This window comes from Panthera leo, chromosome C2, assembly GCF_018350215.1.
Source record: "Panthera leo isolate Ple1 chromosome C2, P.leo_Ple1_pat1.1, whole genome shotgun sequence".
Taxonomy (NCBI): domain Eukaryota; kingdom Metazoa; phylum Chordata; class Mammalia; order Carnivora; family Felidae; genus Panthera; species Panthera leo.
In genome coordinates, this window is record NC_056687.1 from 18,056,850 (window position 1) to 18,072,438 (window position 15,589).

The 15,589-nt window shown below is 38.9% G+C and overlaps 1 protein-coding gene and 1 long non-coding RNA gene across 2 annotated transcripts in view; one reads left to right on the forward strand and one right to left on the reverse strand.

Moving 5' to 3' along the window:
- The window catches only part of LOC122229526, a 30,695-nt gene extending 17,843 nt beyond the window's left edge, over positions 1–12,852 (reverse strand). The window contains exons 1-2 of the long non-coding RNA XR_006207018.1: positions 12,841–12,852; positions 11,394–11,527 (exon numbers count right to left, since the gene is read on the reverse strand). This is a non-coding gene — a long non-coding RNA (uncharacterized LOC122229526). The remainder of the gene's footprint in view (positions 1–11,393; positions 11,528–12,840) is intronic.
- The window catches only part of CYYR1 (cysteine and tyrosine rich 1), a 103,235-nt gene that overhangs the window by 25,412 nt on the left and 62,234 nt on the right, over positions 1–15,589 (forward strand). The window lies entirely within an intron of this gene.

The window sequence follows — 15,589 nt, forward strand, 5'->3', positions numbered from 1 at the left end:
TATATTTTTTCTAAGTTTAGTATATATTTATGTGGTTTATAGTCACTTCCATATATAGCTGTAACTGTTAGCCATTTCTGTATAGGAATGCTTCCCCCAAATGATCAAACAGCCCCATCCATCATGTTAGAGGAAAGACTGCATTATCTTTCTCTTCTCTGTCTAGGAAAAGATATTATGAGTTACTGTTACATGAAAAGGAGCTCAAAAGAATTTGCAGCCACAAAATGTAGTAAAACACAAAGGAATTTGTTCTGCTGAGTTGTGTCAGTCAGTTAATCAACTGTATCTTCTTTAAAATAAAGGGTCCTCGGGGCGCCTGGGTGACGCAGTCGGTTAAGCGTCCAACTTCAGCCAGGTCACCATCTCGCGGTCCGTGAGTTCGAGCCCCGCGTCAGGCTCTGGGCTGATGGCTTGGAGCCTGGAGCCTGTTTCTGATTCTGTGTCTCCCTCTCTCTCTGCCCCTCCCCCATTCGTGCTCGGTCTCTCTCTGTCCCAAAAATAAATAAAAAACGTTGAAAAAAAATTAAAAAAAAAATAAAATAAAATAAAATAAAGGGTCCTCAAAAGTCTGCAAGCTTCAGACTCCAGGAAACGCTGATCTACCTACCGCTGGTTTTTGATTAACTGACCTGTCTATACTCTGTAGTCCTATTACTTTTAATTTTTAATTCATGATATTGTAGAACTTTTCATAACCCAGGACTACATACATCATGTTCTAGCAGAAACATCAGTTGCTGTTATATTATTGCCATTATTAATTATTATTATTGTTATCAATGCAATTATTGGACCTTGGGATGAGGGGAGGGGGATATATTGAACCAAACCTGTTCGATAATAGGAAGTGATTTCCTAAAGTCATTTTGTATTTATGTTTTATTTATAAATTTTTATACTGTATTTTTAAAACTACATTTTAAGAAAAATCAAGAGACTTAAAGCACATAGAAATATTATCCTAACTTTTTCTTAAGTTAAAAACTAAGCAAGGGTGCCTGGGTGGCTTAGTTGGTTAAGCGTCTGACTTTGGCTCAGGTCATGATCTTGCAGTTCATGAGTTCAAACCCAGCGTCAGGATTTGTGCTGCTCACAGCTCAGAGCCTGGAGCCTGCTTCCAATTCTGTCTCCCTGTCTCTCTGCCCCTCCCCCCCCCTCAAAATAAATAAACATTTAAAAAAAGACTAAGCAGATCATAGTTTTATTCATATATTTACTGAAATTGCGTTCTGTTTTAATAGTTACAATTTCTTCCTGCTTTATTTTGTTTCGGAAATCTCTAATATCTAAAGGTAGCAAGGTCCATCCCATGTCCATCTAAGAAAACACCTAATGTCAACACTTATTCAAATTATTTTAAAGTATCTGTTTAAGCTTTCATTATTGAAAAGTGAATGAGGTGAACCATCTTTTACTTTGTTAGGAGTACCGAGTTAACCAGGAGGTAGAAACTTCACCATAGAACTGTTTGCATGTGCAATCACTCACTCACTTTGCTATTTGGGAATTAACCTTCTGGTTGCTTCTTTGTAAAAAAAAATTTTAACGTGTGTTTATTATTGAGAGACACAGAGAGAGATAGAGCATGAGCGGGGGAGGGGCAGAGAGAGAGAAGGAGACACAGAATCCCAAGCAGCTCCAGGCTCCGAGCTGGCAGCACAGAGCCCAACGCGGGGCTCAAACTCACGAACCGCGAGATCATGACCTGAGCTGAAGTTGGACGCTTAACCGACTGAGCCACCCAGACGCCCCTACCTTCTAGTTGCTTCTTAGTATCTTTCAATAAATAAATGTATATATAATTTCTAAATTATATAAATATTTATTTCAATAAATAAATAAATAAGCTTAACTTGAGAGCGATGTGGGTGGGCCCTAGAGATGTGATATTTGAGCAGAGAAATAAAACCAAATGAGGAAGTCAGCTAGATTAAAGAATACCATTTCACCAGGTGGGAGGCAGATCTGGAGACCCTGAAAGAATGTGATAAATGAGAAAACAGAACTTTAAAAGTAACGTATGTTGAAATAGTGCAAATATCTTGTATTTGTAATAAAATTTATAATTTTAACATAGAATTGTTTTCCAAATTAGGAATTAAATACAGACCAGAATTCATAGTACAGAAATGTCGTATTAATGTTTTCTGGAACATTTAACCTGTTCTGAAATGGTTTTGCCATTTAGCTAAATTGTTCTTTTGGTGTCATTTTATACTCAAATTATAATTTATTTTATTCTCTAAATATTTGAACCCATCTGTCTATAATAGTAAAAATATATAAATAGATGCTATGTTTTAATTACAAAGTTAACCTTTAAAACCCATTTAAATGTTAAGCAAACTTAATAAAATTATCTTTCCTTCTGATCCTGTCATTAATCAATGTAACCTAAGTATCAGCAGTATACATCACAATCTATACCCCTCAAAAGTGTCATCAGAGCTGGACCCTGACTACAAAGAGCTTATAAATTTAGTTGTGTAAGTCAGACAAGATTTATAAACATTGCATTCTTATGATAAACATTCAGCTAATAAATCCTAAATAAGTTTTGATTTATAAATCCTTTCATTGCCCTTGAGATTCTAGGGACTGATTTATGAGTCGGTATGCTAAAATCTATAATTTGATCAGGCATAAATCTTATTCTGTGACTTCTGTTTTAGCCCGTAATTCATAAATCCTGGTCAGTGTAGGTGTTCAGTTTTCTAAGTGTTCTGCATTTACAGTGGGTCTCAGAAGTACATATTTTAGGGTGTTAATGATTAAAAGGGATAATTTGCATATAATTCGATTAAACAAATACAGCAGCTGAATAGAACTTGCTCTGTATTCTAGGGAGTGAGTTTATAGAAATGAACTCTAAACTCAATGATGATTTCAAAGTATTGTAGCTGGAAGAACAATAAAATATTAAAATTAAAGTCATTGTTGACTGTACCTGCCAGGGTAGGATTGGTGTGCCAGAAACCATTAATTGTCTTCAAGTATCCACTCTCTTTTTCCGTAGTAATGTAATTTTCACAGAGCACAATATGTGCCCAGGATAAACACTACATTTCCCAGTCCTCCTTGCAGCTGGGTGTGACCATGTGACTAACCTACAGCCAATGGTACATGGGCAGAGGTGATAAGTACAATTTCAGTACATATACTCTGGATGGAACGCAAAAGTGGTTCAGGTCCAAGTGGGGAAGGAAGGAGTGTAGCCCCCCGTACGACGCTATCTTTTGTTGTCTGGTACACTTATTCCATGACAGAATGAGGGAGAAAACAATTTCTAACATCCTAAGACATTAATTAAATCTCTGTTATAGCGCACATTTAATAAATATTAAATTTTATATATTTATGCGCTAAATGTGTTATTTTTATATTGTATATTTTATTTAAAAAATTCCGTTTGCCAGGAACTCTGCTAATCACTGTGGAAATACAGGTAAACATGATTCAGTCCTTGCCTTTGTTAAATTTACCCCTACGTAGTAACTTGTTTCTTAACACTTGAATACACGAATTGTTTGTAAATTTGTTTTCTGTTGGCTGGCAGAATATAAAAATATAATTAGGGTTTGTATATAAACCCTGTCAACCACCCTACTAAATTCACCAATACCTCACTTTGTACGGTAGTTTGGATTTTCCATGTAAAAAATTATCTGCAAACCGAGTTATACTTCTTCCTCTATGTGTATGCTTTTTTTTTCTTACTTCATTGCCCTAGAAATATTGAATAGAAGTTATAATATCTTTGCCCTGCTCCAGAACTTAGGAAGAAGCAACATCCATTAAGTATGACAACTGAATTTTTTTTTCATTGATCTTCTTTGTCAGATTGAGGAAATTCTCTTCTGTTCCTCATGATTGTGGGTTCAATTTCATCAAATACTTTTTTGCCTCTCCTGAAATGATTGTATGCTTAGCTTTCTTGTAATGGGAATTATATCGATTTTCAAATTTTAAACCACCCTAACATTCCCGGGAGTATCCCTACTTAGTCATGATTTTTTTTAAAATCTTTTTATATGTTTCTGGCTTTAATTTGGTAAAGACTTTGTCACGAATTTTTGCATCTATGCTCATGAGGGAAATTGGTCTGTAATTTTATCGCCTTGTAAAGTCTTGTTGTGTGCTCAGGGTTATACCAACCTCATATAACAGCTGAGGATGTGTTCTTTCCATCTCTATTTGCTGAAAGAATTTTGAGAGATTGATTTATTTCTTCCTTAAAGGCTGGATGGAATTTATCAGTGAAGCCATCTGAGTCTACAGTTCTATTTGGGGGAATATTTTTAATAATGACTTTAATTTTATTTTTTAATATTCATGAGGCTATTTAAATTTTACATTTCCATTTATATATTTTAAAAAATTCTTTTCACCTGAATCTTCAAATTTAATTTTATTAAGTTCATAATATTCCCTTACTATCCTTTACTATCTGTAGGATTTTTAGTGATAAACCTTCTTTTATTCTTTTTTAATTTTTTTTTTAATGTTTTTATTTATTTTTGAGACAGAGAGAGACAGAGCATGAATGGGGGAGGGGCAGAGAGAGAGGGAGACACAGAATCGGAAGCAGGCTCCAGGCTCCGAGCCATCAGCCCAGAGCCCGACGCGGGGCTCGAACTCACGGACCGCGAGATCGTGACCTGAGCCGAAGTCGGACGCTTAACCCACTGAGCCACCCGGGCGCCCCAAACCTTCTTTTTTCTAAGTATTGCTAATTTGTATTCTTGTTCTCTTTCTTTTTTAAATTAGCCTGTCTTATCTAGGAGTTTTTCAATCTTATTGATATTTGCAAAGAAAAAAATTTTTTTGAGGATGGGTTTGCAAGGGTGATCTTTCAACAACTATTTTTTGAGCAGTCACATCTGCCAGGTCCTGGGATCCACACAGTCCCTGCCCTCGTGGGCTTAGTTCCTGGAAGGAGCCCTGTGGAAAGTCTTGGAGAAACCTGAGGCAGTGGGCAGCTTCCTTTTCTTGGGCAGAGTGGCCAGGGATGTAAAGAACAGTGGCCTGGCTCTCAGACATGCCCTCTCGGCCAAAGAGGACTTAAGTCCCCTTGCCCAGATTCCATGTAGCCCTTCCTTGGTTTTTACCTTTGGGCTTTGTTAATGTTCTCTGTTGTTTTCTCACTCACTGATTTCTGGTCTTAGTTATTTCCTCCTATTTATTTTATGTTTGCACTGATCTTCTTTTTCTAGCTTCTTAAGTTGGAAGCTTAGATCACTGATGTTATAACTTCTTTTCTAATATAGCCATTTAAAGGTATTAGTGTCTCTCCAAGCATCATAGAGTTACATCCCACAAATGTTATGATGAACTTTCATGATCATTGACATGAAAGTGTACTCTAATTTCCTTGATGACTTCTTTTTTTGACTCATCAGTTACTTGGAAGCGTGTTTCTTGAATTCCGGACATTTGTAAGTTTTCTTAATATCATTTTATTATTGATTTCTAATTTAGTTCTCTTTTGGTTGGAGAACATACTCTGGAATATTTCAAATTTTAAACTCTGTTAAGATTTGTGGGGGCGCCTGGGTGGCTCAGTCGGTTGAGCGTCCGACTTCGGCTCAGGTCATGATCTCGCAGTTTGTGAGTTCAAGTCCCGCGTCCGGCTCTGTGCTGACAGCTCAGAGCCCGGAGCCTGCTTCAGATTCTGTGTCTCCCTCTCTCTCTGCCTCTCCCCTCCTCATGTTCATGCACTCTCTCTATCTCTCAACAATAAAGGTTAAAATTTTTTTTTTAGAAAAGATTTGTGTCTGGTCCAACATGTGGCTTTAGTGAATGGTCCCTGTGCACTTGAAAAGAAGGCTGTATACTACACTTGTTAGGTGCAGTGTTCTATAAATGTCAATTATTCAAGGTTGTTGATAGTCCTGTTCAGGCGATCTGTATTCTTCCTGACTTCTTACATAGTTGTTCTATTAACTGCTGAGAGAAGTTGTTAAAAGTCCAACCAAAATTGTGAATTTGTCTATTCCTCCCTTTAATTCTACTAATTTTTGCCCTGTGAATTTTGAAACTTTTTGTTTCTAAGTGCAAAGGCATTTCTGAATATTAAGTCTTCTGTTCAATTTTTATTTTAGCATTATGAAAGTATTTATGTATTTATATGTTTTTGTCCCTGTCTTTAAGAAAGTTTATTCCAAGTTTATTTATTTTTGAGAGAAAGAGAGAGGGAATCCCAACCAGGCTCCCCCACTGTCAGTGGGGAGCCCATTGCAAGGCTTGAACTCAGGAACCATGAGATCATGACCTGAGCCAAAATCAAGAGTTGGGACACCTAATGTATTGAGCCACCCAGGGGCCCCTTTAAGTAAGTCTTTGAATTCAGAGTACATCTAACTGAATTTTTTTATTTAAAGTAACTTCCAGGCAGACAGCATATAGTGCCTTTTAACCAACCAATTCTGACAATTCTTGCCTTTTCATTGGAGTATTTAATTTGTAATTAATGTAACTTTTGATGTGGCTGGATTAGGTCAACGTGGTTACTATTTGTTTTCTGTTTTTCCCATTTGTTTTGTGTTCCTCTGTCCCTCTTCTATCATTTTGAGTTCATTGAAATTGCTTTTAAAATTTCATTTTAATTATCAAGTGGCTGTTTTGCTTACCTCTTTGTATTATTATTTTAGTGGTGATCTACAAAGTACAACAAACGTCCTTGATTTTTCAGTCTGTTGGAAGTTAATAACATAAAATGTAACTTTGCAATCTTTTTGTTTTTTTTTAGTGCAATCTTATAGGTTTTTTTACACCCTGTAATTTATGTTATTGTTCTCATGTTTATTACACAAGCTATACATGCTAGTATTTTTACCTTAAATGGTCATAAATATTTTTTAATTAAAATCTGAATTTTTATCTGGAATCATTTCCCTTGCGCTTGAAGAACTTACTTTAGCTTTTCGTGAACGCAAAGTCTGCTGGAGAATTACCTTTGTTTTTGGTAATCTGAAACTGCCTTTATTTCACCTTTATTCCTAAAAGTTACTTCTGTTCCATGGAGAATGCTGGGTTGACAATTTGTTGTTTTTATTTGACACTTTAAAGATGTCATTCAACTATATTTTGGCCTCCAGTGTTTCTGCTGAGAGAAGTCATTGGTAACTTGTATTTTTGCCCTGTATATGTTATGTGTCCCTTTTTCTTCCGGAAACTTTTAAGATTTTCTTTATTTTTTGTTTTCATTTGTTTAATAACTGTCACCTTTCCAACTCTTGTGTTCGTTTGTTTGCTTTTTTTCTATTTATACCACATAGGGTTCTCTGAGGTTTTTGAATCTATAAAATTTGGGAAACTTTTGTCCATTCAATCTTCAAATGTTGGGTTACCCAATTCTATCTCTCATCTTTTTCTAAAACTCCATATGTAGTTGCTCTGTTGATACAGTGCACTAATCACTGAGACTCAGGTTTTTTCCTATCATTTTTTCCTCTTTGTTCTCCACACTGGATAATTTCAGTGGAGTGATCTTCAATCACTGACTCTTTTATTTCCAACATGGTTGTCCAGCCTATCCAATGACGTTTTTGTCTCAGATACTGTATTTTTCACTTCCAGAATTTCCGTTTGATTCTTTTCTTATGGTTACTATCTCGCTGTTGAGATATCCTGTTTATCCATTCATCACAAATATATTTTCTTTTATATCCTTGAGCATACTCATAACAGCTAAATTAAATTTTTTGTGCTCTAATTCTGGCGTCTGGGTCATCTCAGTTGCCTTTCCTCTCGATTATGTGTCTAGTAATTTGAGATGTATCTTGGACGTTGTGAAAAATACATGATAGAGATTAAATTCCGGTATTTCCCTGAGTATTTGATTGTTTGTTTGTTTCATCAGGCAGTTAACATGACAGGACTCAAGTCCTAATGTTTGTCACTTCCGCAGTGGGTATCTGCTAAAATCTGTTCAATTCTTTTAGCCTCAGGGCTGCTCACAGTTTATGCATGCATAGTTCAGATGCCATCCTGATTTTTTCTTCCAGAATTTACGTGCACGGTTTGATATTCCCCTTCCCCCTTTCCCCAGAGTTTCTCCTTTCCCTGATTTCCTCCCTCATTTTCCATCTGCTTTGACAGTCCTAAATTCTGACCTCTAATTCTTAAAAATGGTACACTGCAAAGATGTCTATCCAAGATTTAGTGAATCTGTTTAATCTGACCAGCGCATGCCCTTTAGCAAAAATCCTGATCAACAGGAAACTCACCAGTTCCTATTCGCTTCTTCCAAGTTTTGACTCTCTTCCAATTTATGCCTGCTTTTCGTTTCGCTCCAGTGACTTCAGGGAGATGTGTTTTATATTGACAAATAACTCACTTGCTACCTGTGGTAGGGTTGTACCCATAAGAGCTACTCCACGTTTACCATTGTACCAGAAGAAAAAACTGCCCACATCCCTGAATGTTGACTTTGAGAAACTCAGTGTAGTGTCCTAAGCAGAGACACTAAAAGCAGTTAGGGAGAGTCTGAGAAAAGTTCGTTAAGAAATGATTTCCTTAAAACACAGAATAGATGTCTTCCTTAAAGTGGCATTGCATATCAACCTTGTTGTCTCACTTTTATATTAAATCAGAGAGAAGGAGATATGCTACTATGAGCAGAAAAAAAGATGTGAATCCCAGACACAATAAAATGCTACTTATGAATTTATGAATTCATCAAAGCGCTGTTTAAACAGCATAGGCTGAATGCAAATGTCTATCTGAACTTCCTCCTAAAGCTTCACAAAGCAATGACAGTAAAGGAATTAAGAGAAAAAAAATTCACAAGGACAAAAAGAAGACAGCAGACAACAAAAGTAACATTTTGAAATCTGGGAAATAGTTTAACCACCGGTAGCTGCTTTAGACTGGAGAACGCAGCAATCTGAGTCTGTTGAGGCAGGAAGCCAGAAAGCCATTTTCGCATAAAACTATGAAAATACTCAGACTGGAGACAACCAGTGCTTGGAACGCAGGTGTGCAAAAAATGGGGCTGAAATCTGGAGTGTGAACTAAACATTTTTTTAAAGATTTATTTATTTTTGAGAGAGAGAGAGAACACAAGTGGGGAAGGGACGGGGGTGGGGGTACAGAAGATCTGAAGCGGGCTCTGCCCTGATAGCAGCAAGCCCAATGCGGGGCTCGAACTCACAAACTGGGAGATCATGATCTGAGCCGAAATTGGATGCTCAACCGACAGAGACACCCAGGTGCCTCTGAACCGAACATCTTTAAAAGAGAAGCCAGACTTCCCATCTTCCCTCTCCACCCTGGCTCCATCAAAACAAAACCTGGGATCTATTTTTAGAGAGGTTTGATCAGATAGCCTCTGGATTTGGAGACAGCAAGAAGAGTTGAGGTTGGAGGGTGAGTTACTATGCTGAAATCAGAGGGATTATGGGAAAATCTTCCCACTGAAGAGAGATTTGTTCCCTGCATGGCTCTGGAAAGGCCTGCAGCCAGGCATACATACTTGAGGTTGGAGATTGGTGAACTGCCTCCTGGAAGAAAATTGATCCACTCAAAAGTATAGACTTACAGTAGGATTTTTAACCATAGGGTCCATGAGCACAAAAATTCATTTTTGTTTCCACTAACCTGCAAATTAGCATCTCTGTCATTTTTGAATGTAGGTAACAAACCATTGTAATAATCGCAGTACCCGTCACTTTGTCACTGGTAGGAATCACGGTAATTTTTTTTATCACATTATCCATCGCGTATATCTTGAAATAATATTTTCATTCATCATTACTTCAGCAGTTATTAGATCAAACTCTAAAGCTTATTATATGATGCATTAATAAAAAGCACGCATTATTGTTTCACGGGTTTATTTTTAAAACTTTGCTATAATTGGTTCCATGCATTTAAGTACATTCTGAAATAAGGTCTACAGGCTTCACCAGACTGCCATGGCACAAAATAAGTTAAGAACCCCTAAAATGCAGATACAGGCATTTGGAGATTTCCCCCAGCCAAACAAATGATCTCATAGTGAGATGCACAGATCACGAAACTACACTTATGCTTCCCAGTCTAGTTCATTTGGGCCTCACTTTTAAATATGATTTGACAGCTAAGGAAGACCAGACATTAAGGACAGCTTCTACTCTGAAAGGTAGAACCAGAACAAAACACAATAGGGAGAAACAAAGAAGGGAGAGGAACAAAGTGGTAAAATAAACTCATGAAAAAAGAACATCATGATTAATATCCAAAGAGAACTAAGAGACTCTATTTCATCTGTAAAACAAGACCAGAACAATACACATACAAAGGAGCAAAGAATCCAAAGGACTTCTTGAAAACTCAATTAAGATAGATTCAATAAGGGTGCCTGAATGGCTCAGTCTGTTGAACACCCGACTCTTGAGTTTGGCTCATGGTTCATGAGATGGAGCCCCACGTTTGGGATTCTCTCTCCTCTCTCTTTCTGTCCCTCCCCACTTCCTGCTCACTTGTGCACTTTTCTCTCTCTCTCAAAATAAATAAACATTAAAAAAAAAGATTCTCTCTTCTTGTGTCCCTCTAAAATAAAAGAAAAAGATAGCTTCAATAAAATGTTCAACAGATGTGTGGAAAATAACATTAAGGACAACATTACTCTTTTCCTTCTTCCAGGAAGTGGGAAAAAAAGTCAAAGAAATGAAAATGGTATTTTATTTGCTCTGCCTAGTCTCCATTTCCAAATCATTGTCGTGGTTAGTGAACACCTGCTGATCTCCACTTCTGCACCCCATCACTCCCCTACAATGCCCCCACCCACACCTATTCACCTATATAGGGGCAGCTGGTTGACAATGAGAGGGCAGAAAATGGGTTGGTTTTAGGCAGGGTACCAGTAACTTGCTCTTTCCATGGACCACAGTATCTGATAAACGAAAGTTCATCTCTATGCTGACCGCTACTGTTCTTACCAGATATTTCTAGTTGTCTGCCTACCAGCCTCATGGCGGTAGGCTCCTCCTTCTCCGTAGTTTGAGGTCAAGCATTGCCCTGTGGCTTACTTCGGTCTTACATCTGCTCTTTGTGTGTTCTGGGTGGTGAACCATAGGGGGATGCGACGCCACACCGAAGAACGACATAGAAGAAGCCAGCTTGGACCCTTTGGTATCTGAGCCCTGATCTTATGCATAAGTTACCTGGAGCCCAGTGGTTTTAAGTCAAACACTACATACATCAGTACCTGATTCTAGCACCACATGGTCTCTGAGTCCCTGCCTATACCATTCTTTCTATCTGATAAGCTCTCCCTAGGCCTTCTCCTGTACCCTTCACTTAATTAATTAGCACACTTATCCATCACAGTCCTTTCCAATAATTCCCCTAGGAAAGCTTCTCTGAATCCACACATCATGTAAGGTTCCCTGGCTATATGCTCCTACCCTTGTACTTTTCCTTCACAGCGTTTACAAATTCTTGGCTCTTTCGCATGATTCTTTGAGTGCAGGATCTTTGGCTGGGCCTGGTACACAGTAGGTTCTCCATAAATATCTATTGAATGACGGAACAAGTGCACCTAACGTCAAGAAAGCTGAGAATAAGTCTGGAGGATATAGAAATGATGTGTTGGGGGAATGCAGAAATAAAGATCAAGGCACAGATGCAAAGAGCCAGTCGAAGGGCTGGTGTGGTGGTGCTCAGATAACATCCAGAAGCAGGTCCATTTCCATTCCAGGGTCTCAGGGCTGCCAGTGTTATAAAAATAGTGACTGGAAATCAAAGGGGAAACGTTACCACTTTCTTTCTACCTACGTATTGAATTTTAAAAGCAAACCTTCAGGCCCTTTATAATCACATTAGAGTGACTCCTGCCATGCTTTTCTAAAATGAAAGCCTCTGAAGTATGGAGGCCATGCTGTTTAAAATGTACTAAGTAAGGAGACTTACACCATCTGAAAAAAATCCCAAGTTCCTGCCATACCCGATTTTGAAATTCTATAATTTGATATTGCCTTCCTCTGGTAATGTACACTATTTCTTAATTCATAATAGATCATACATATGCCCATTTGTTAAAAGCATAATAAAACAGCTCATAGAAAAGCAGAGCTTAAGACCTGTGTGGCTTTCAACGATATATTACATCTTTCTCTTTCATGCTTCTCTGGAAACTCTGAGTCTTAAGTAGCCTTACGTAAGGAGACATACAAACGCACTGGTGGTCTACTGGAGAGGCAAGTTACAAATATCTCCACGTGAAAGTACCTCAGAGTTCACTCAACTCTTGAGCCTGATAGAGAAACTGAAGCAGCCCTTGGAGGGTGGGATCTGAGAGTGACCATTGACCTACTGTGGCCCTCAGACAACCCTCAGAATGCTGACAGGGCGTATATAATGAATGAAATTAGAGAGTCTTTTACATTTTAAAGGGTGCTGTAACAAAACCCGATTTAAAGCTCATTGACTTTCCTCCATAGCCATAGTAAAGGTCTCATAAGCCTGTCTCTCTCCACCCAAACGAATAGAATGAGCAAAACTCCAACAGTACTGTTCTTTCTTCGTTTAATGTTTTATTTATTTTTGAGAGAGAGAGAGAGAGAGCGGGAAAGAGGGAGACACAGAATCCGAAGCAGGTCCAGGCTCCGAGCTGTCAGCCCAGAGCCTACCACGGGGCTCGAACTTAGGAACTATGAGATCATGATCTGAGCCAAAGTCGGATGCCTAACTGACTGAGCCACCCAGGTGCCCCAGTATTGTTTTTTTATAATAGCTAAAGTATTCTGCATTCCTCCTTTTATAAATTTCCCCCTCCTGCTCTTTTCCCTCACTCAGCAAAACTAGTTTACTCCCTTAAACTAGTTTACTCTTTTATCCAAAAGAGATACTCACTTTGAGCCAGGCTGTGTTGTGCCACTCTGTTTTAACAGGAATTACACCTAGCAGCTGCAGTGTCCACAGACAAATGCCCAGTGGCTTCTGGGAAACAAAATGAACAAAGAATGAATGAGTGAATGGAAATAATGCAAGTTCTAGGTAGAGTGTATTTCTGTCACAGCCATTCTTTGAAATGGGAGTAGTCCTATTTTCCTTGCAAGCGTAAAGAGTAACATTAATTGTTTAAGAGTTATGCAAGCAGCCATATGGTAACTGTCAAGTTCCTAGCAGGAAGCAGCACACTCAAAGGGGAGATTGGAGAGAGTTTAATAAAAGGATCTTTCATAAAGGTGCAGATGGGGAGTGGAGAAACCAAGAAAAGATGGTGCAATGTTCTAGGCTATCAACAGCTGAGAGCCTTTCCCAATCTCTAAGACTGAGAGGGACAAGGAAAGAGAGTAGTTACCCAAGTCCAGACAGAGTACCTGTATGAAAAGGACCTCCCACCAGAGCTATGGCTATCCCTGGAAGGCAGCCAACTGACTGGAGGGATAGCCATAGCGTCCTAGGACTCATTCTCCTGTTCCTTTCAACCTCCAATCCCCCGTATCCAGTTTGGCCAAACCCAAGCATACGTCGGAAGGCAAGTTGGTGTATTGGCACAGTTGTTATGGGTCAGCCTTCCTGACTATTGAGCAAGACGGAGAGGGCTGGAAGGTGGGTCAGGAGGGATAAGAAAATATCCAGTATATTAACACAGAGTAGAGACGGAATGCATGGCCACCGACTCTGAAGCTGAGTGTGATAAAGTAAGAAAGCGGTGACTCCTATTCATTGATTCACTCATTTAACATTAGCCCTTTATTCAGCCCCCATCCTGTAAAAGGATTCTCCTAGGTCCTGAGCATACAAAGAAATAAAGCATGATTTCTGCCTACAAGGAGTTGTAATGGGGCAATCAGACAAGTAAATAAGCAACTGACAACACATCATAGTGATATTAGTGAAATATTGACAACGTATTTTACAAGGTCATTCTTTTGAGATTCTGGTTGACAAATTCCTTACACTGATTTGAGACACATGCCGACAGAGTGCCAGAAATACTGGTGAATAGCATGACAGGTGTGCTTACAGCTCCATGTACTTAGAATTTGCTACTAAATTTTATATTATTTGAATCAGTCTTAGAGCAAATACATCTGAGTTTTAAATTCTTCAAACCTTCTAGGCCTTTTGCCGTGAGAGAGTAAGTGGCTTTGGCTGGTTATGTTCCATGACCAGTGTTTGCTAACATTCACTTTTGCAATTGGTCCCCTCTCAGAACCAATCCCAAGCATCGCACACAAAATACACACACACACACACACACACACACACACACACACACACACCCTGCTACCACCACCACCACCACCAATGACAACAGCGACAGCCTAGTTGATGTTTTGTCACGACCAGTTCTGGCACACGCTGCATGCCGTGTGGCCGAAGTGACAGGGTACTCAACTTCTATACCAGTAAAATTCCTCCATTAACAACACATAACTTGATGGCGGCAGAAAACGATCGTGCGGGCTGATTATGAAGAGCTTGAATTCCATAAGCATTTCTCAGCTCCGACAACTTTTACAACACACGAATACAAGCAGATTGACCAACCTAAGCTTCACAGTGTACGTCAAATGATATGGTGTGGGTTTGTTAGTCTCCAATGGAAGATCTGTTCACGTACTCACCATCGTTGTAGAGCTGTTGACCAATACATAGTCGTATTCCTGAAGATATCTATACCAGTGTTGTGCCATAACTCATCATTATCACTAGAAAAAATGGGATGGGTGCAGTAACATAAAACTGTCAAGAAAGGAGTCCTCATGGGTATTTACCCAAAGAAAATGAAAACACTAACTCGAAAAGATACATTCACCCCTATGTTTATTGCAGCATTGTTTACAATAGCCAAGATATGGACGCAACCTAAGTGTCCAGAGATAGAAGAATGGATAAAGATGTAGTGTGTATATACAATATGTGCAACAGAATATTACTCAGCAACAAAAAAGAATGTTGCCATTTGCAACAGCATGGCCGGACCTATGGTATTTTGCTTACTGGAATAAGTCAGACAGAGAAAGGCAATTACCATGTGATTTCAATCATATGTGGACTCTAAAAAAAAAAACAAAACACCAAATGAACAAATAGAAAGCAGAAATAGGCCCATAAATACAGAGAACAAACTGGTGGTTGCCAGAGGGGCAGTGGTGGGGGGTGGGCAAAATGGATGAAGGGGAGTAGAAGGTTACAGAATGAATGAATCAAAAGGATGAAAGTTACGGCGCAGGGAACATAGTCAGTGGTTTTGTAACGTCATGGCATGGTGACAGATGGTAGTGACATTGGCAGTGAGTACAACATACAGGATAGAGAAGGTGAATCACTGTGTTGTATACCTGAAACTAATGTAACATTGTGTGTCGATACTATACTTCAAGAAAACATTAATTTTAATTTTTCTTAACATTTATTCACTTTTGAGAGTGAGAGAGACAGAGTATGAGCGGGGGAGGGGCAGAGAGACAGAGGGAGACACAGAATCCGAAGCCGGCTCCAGGCTCCGAGCTGTCAGCACAGGGCCCGACGCGGGGCTCGAACCCACGAACCGCGAGCTCATGACCTGAGCCGAAGTCGGACGCTCAACCGACTGAGCCACCCAGGCGCCCCAAAAAATTAATTTAAAAAAAAGCAAGGAACTTCCAAA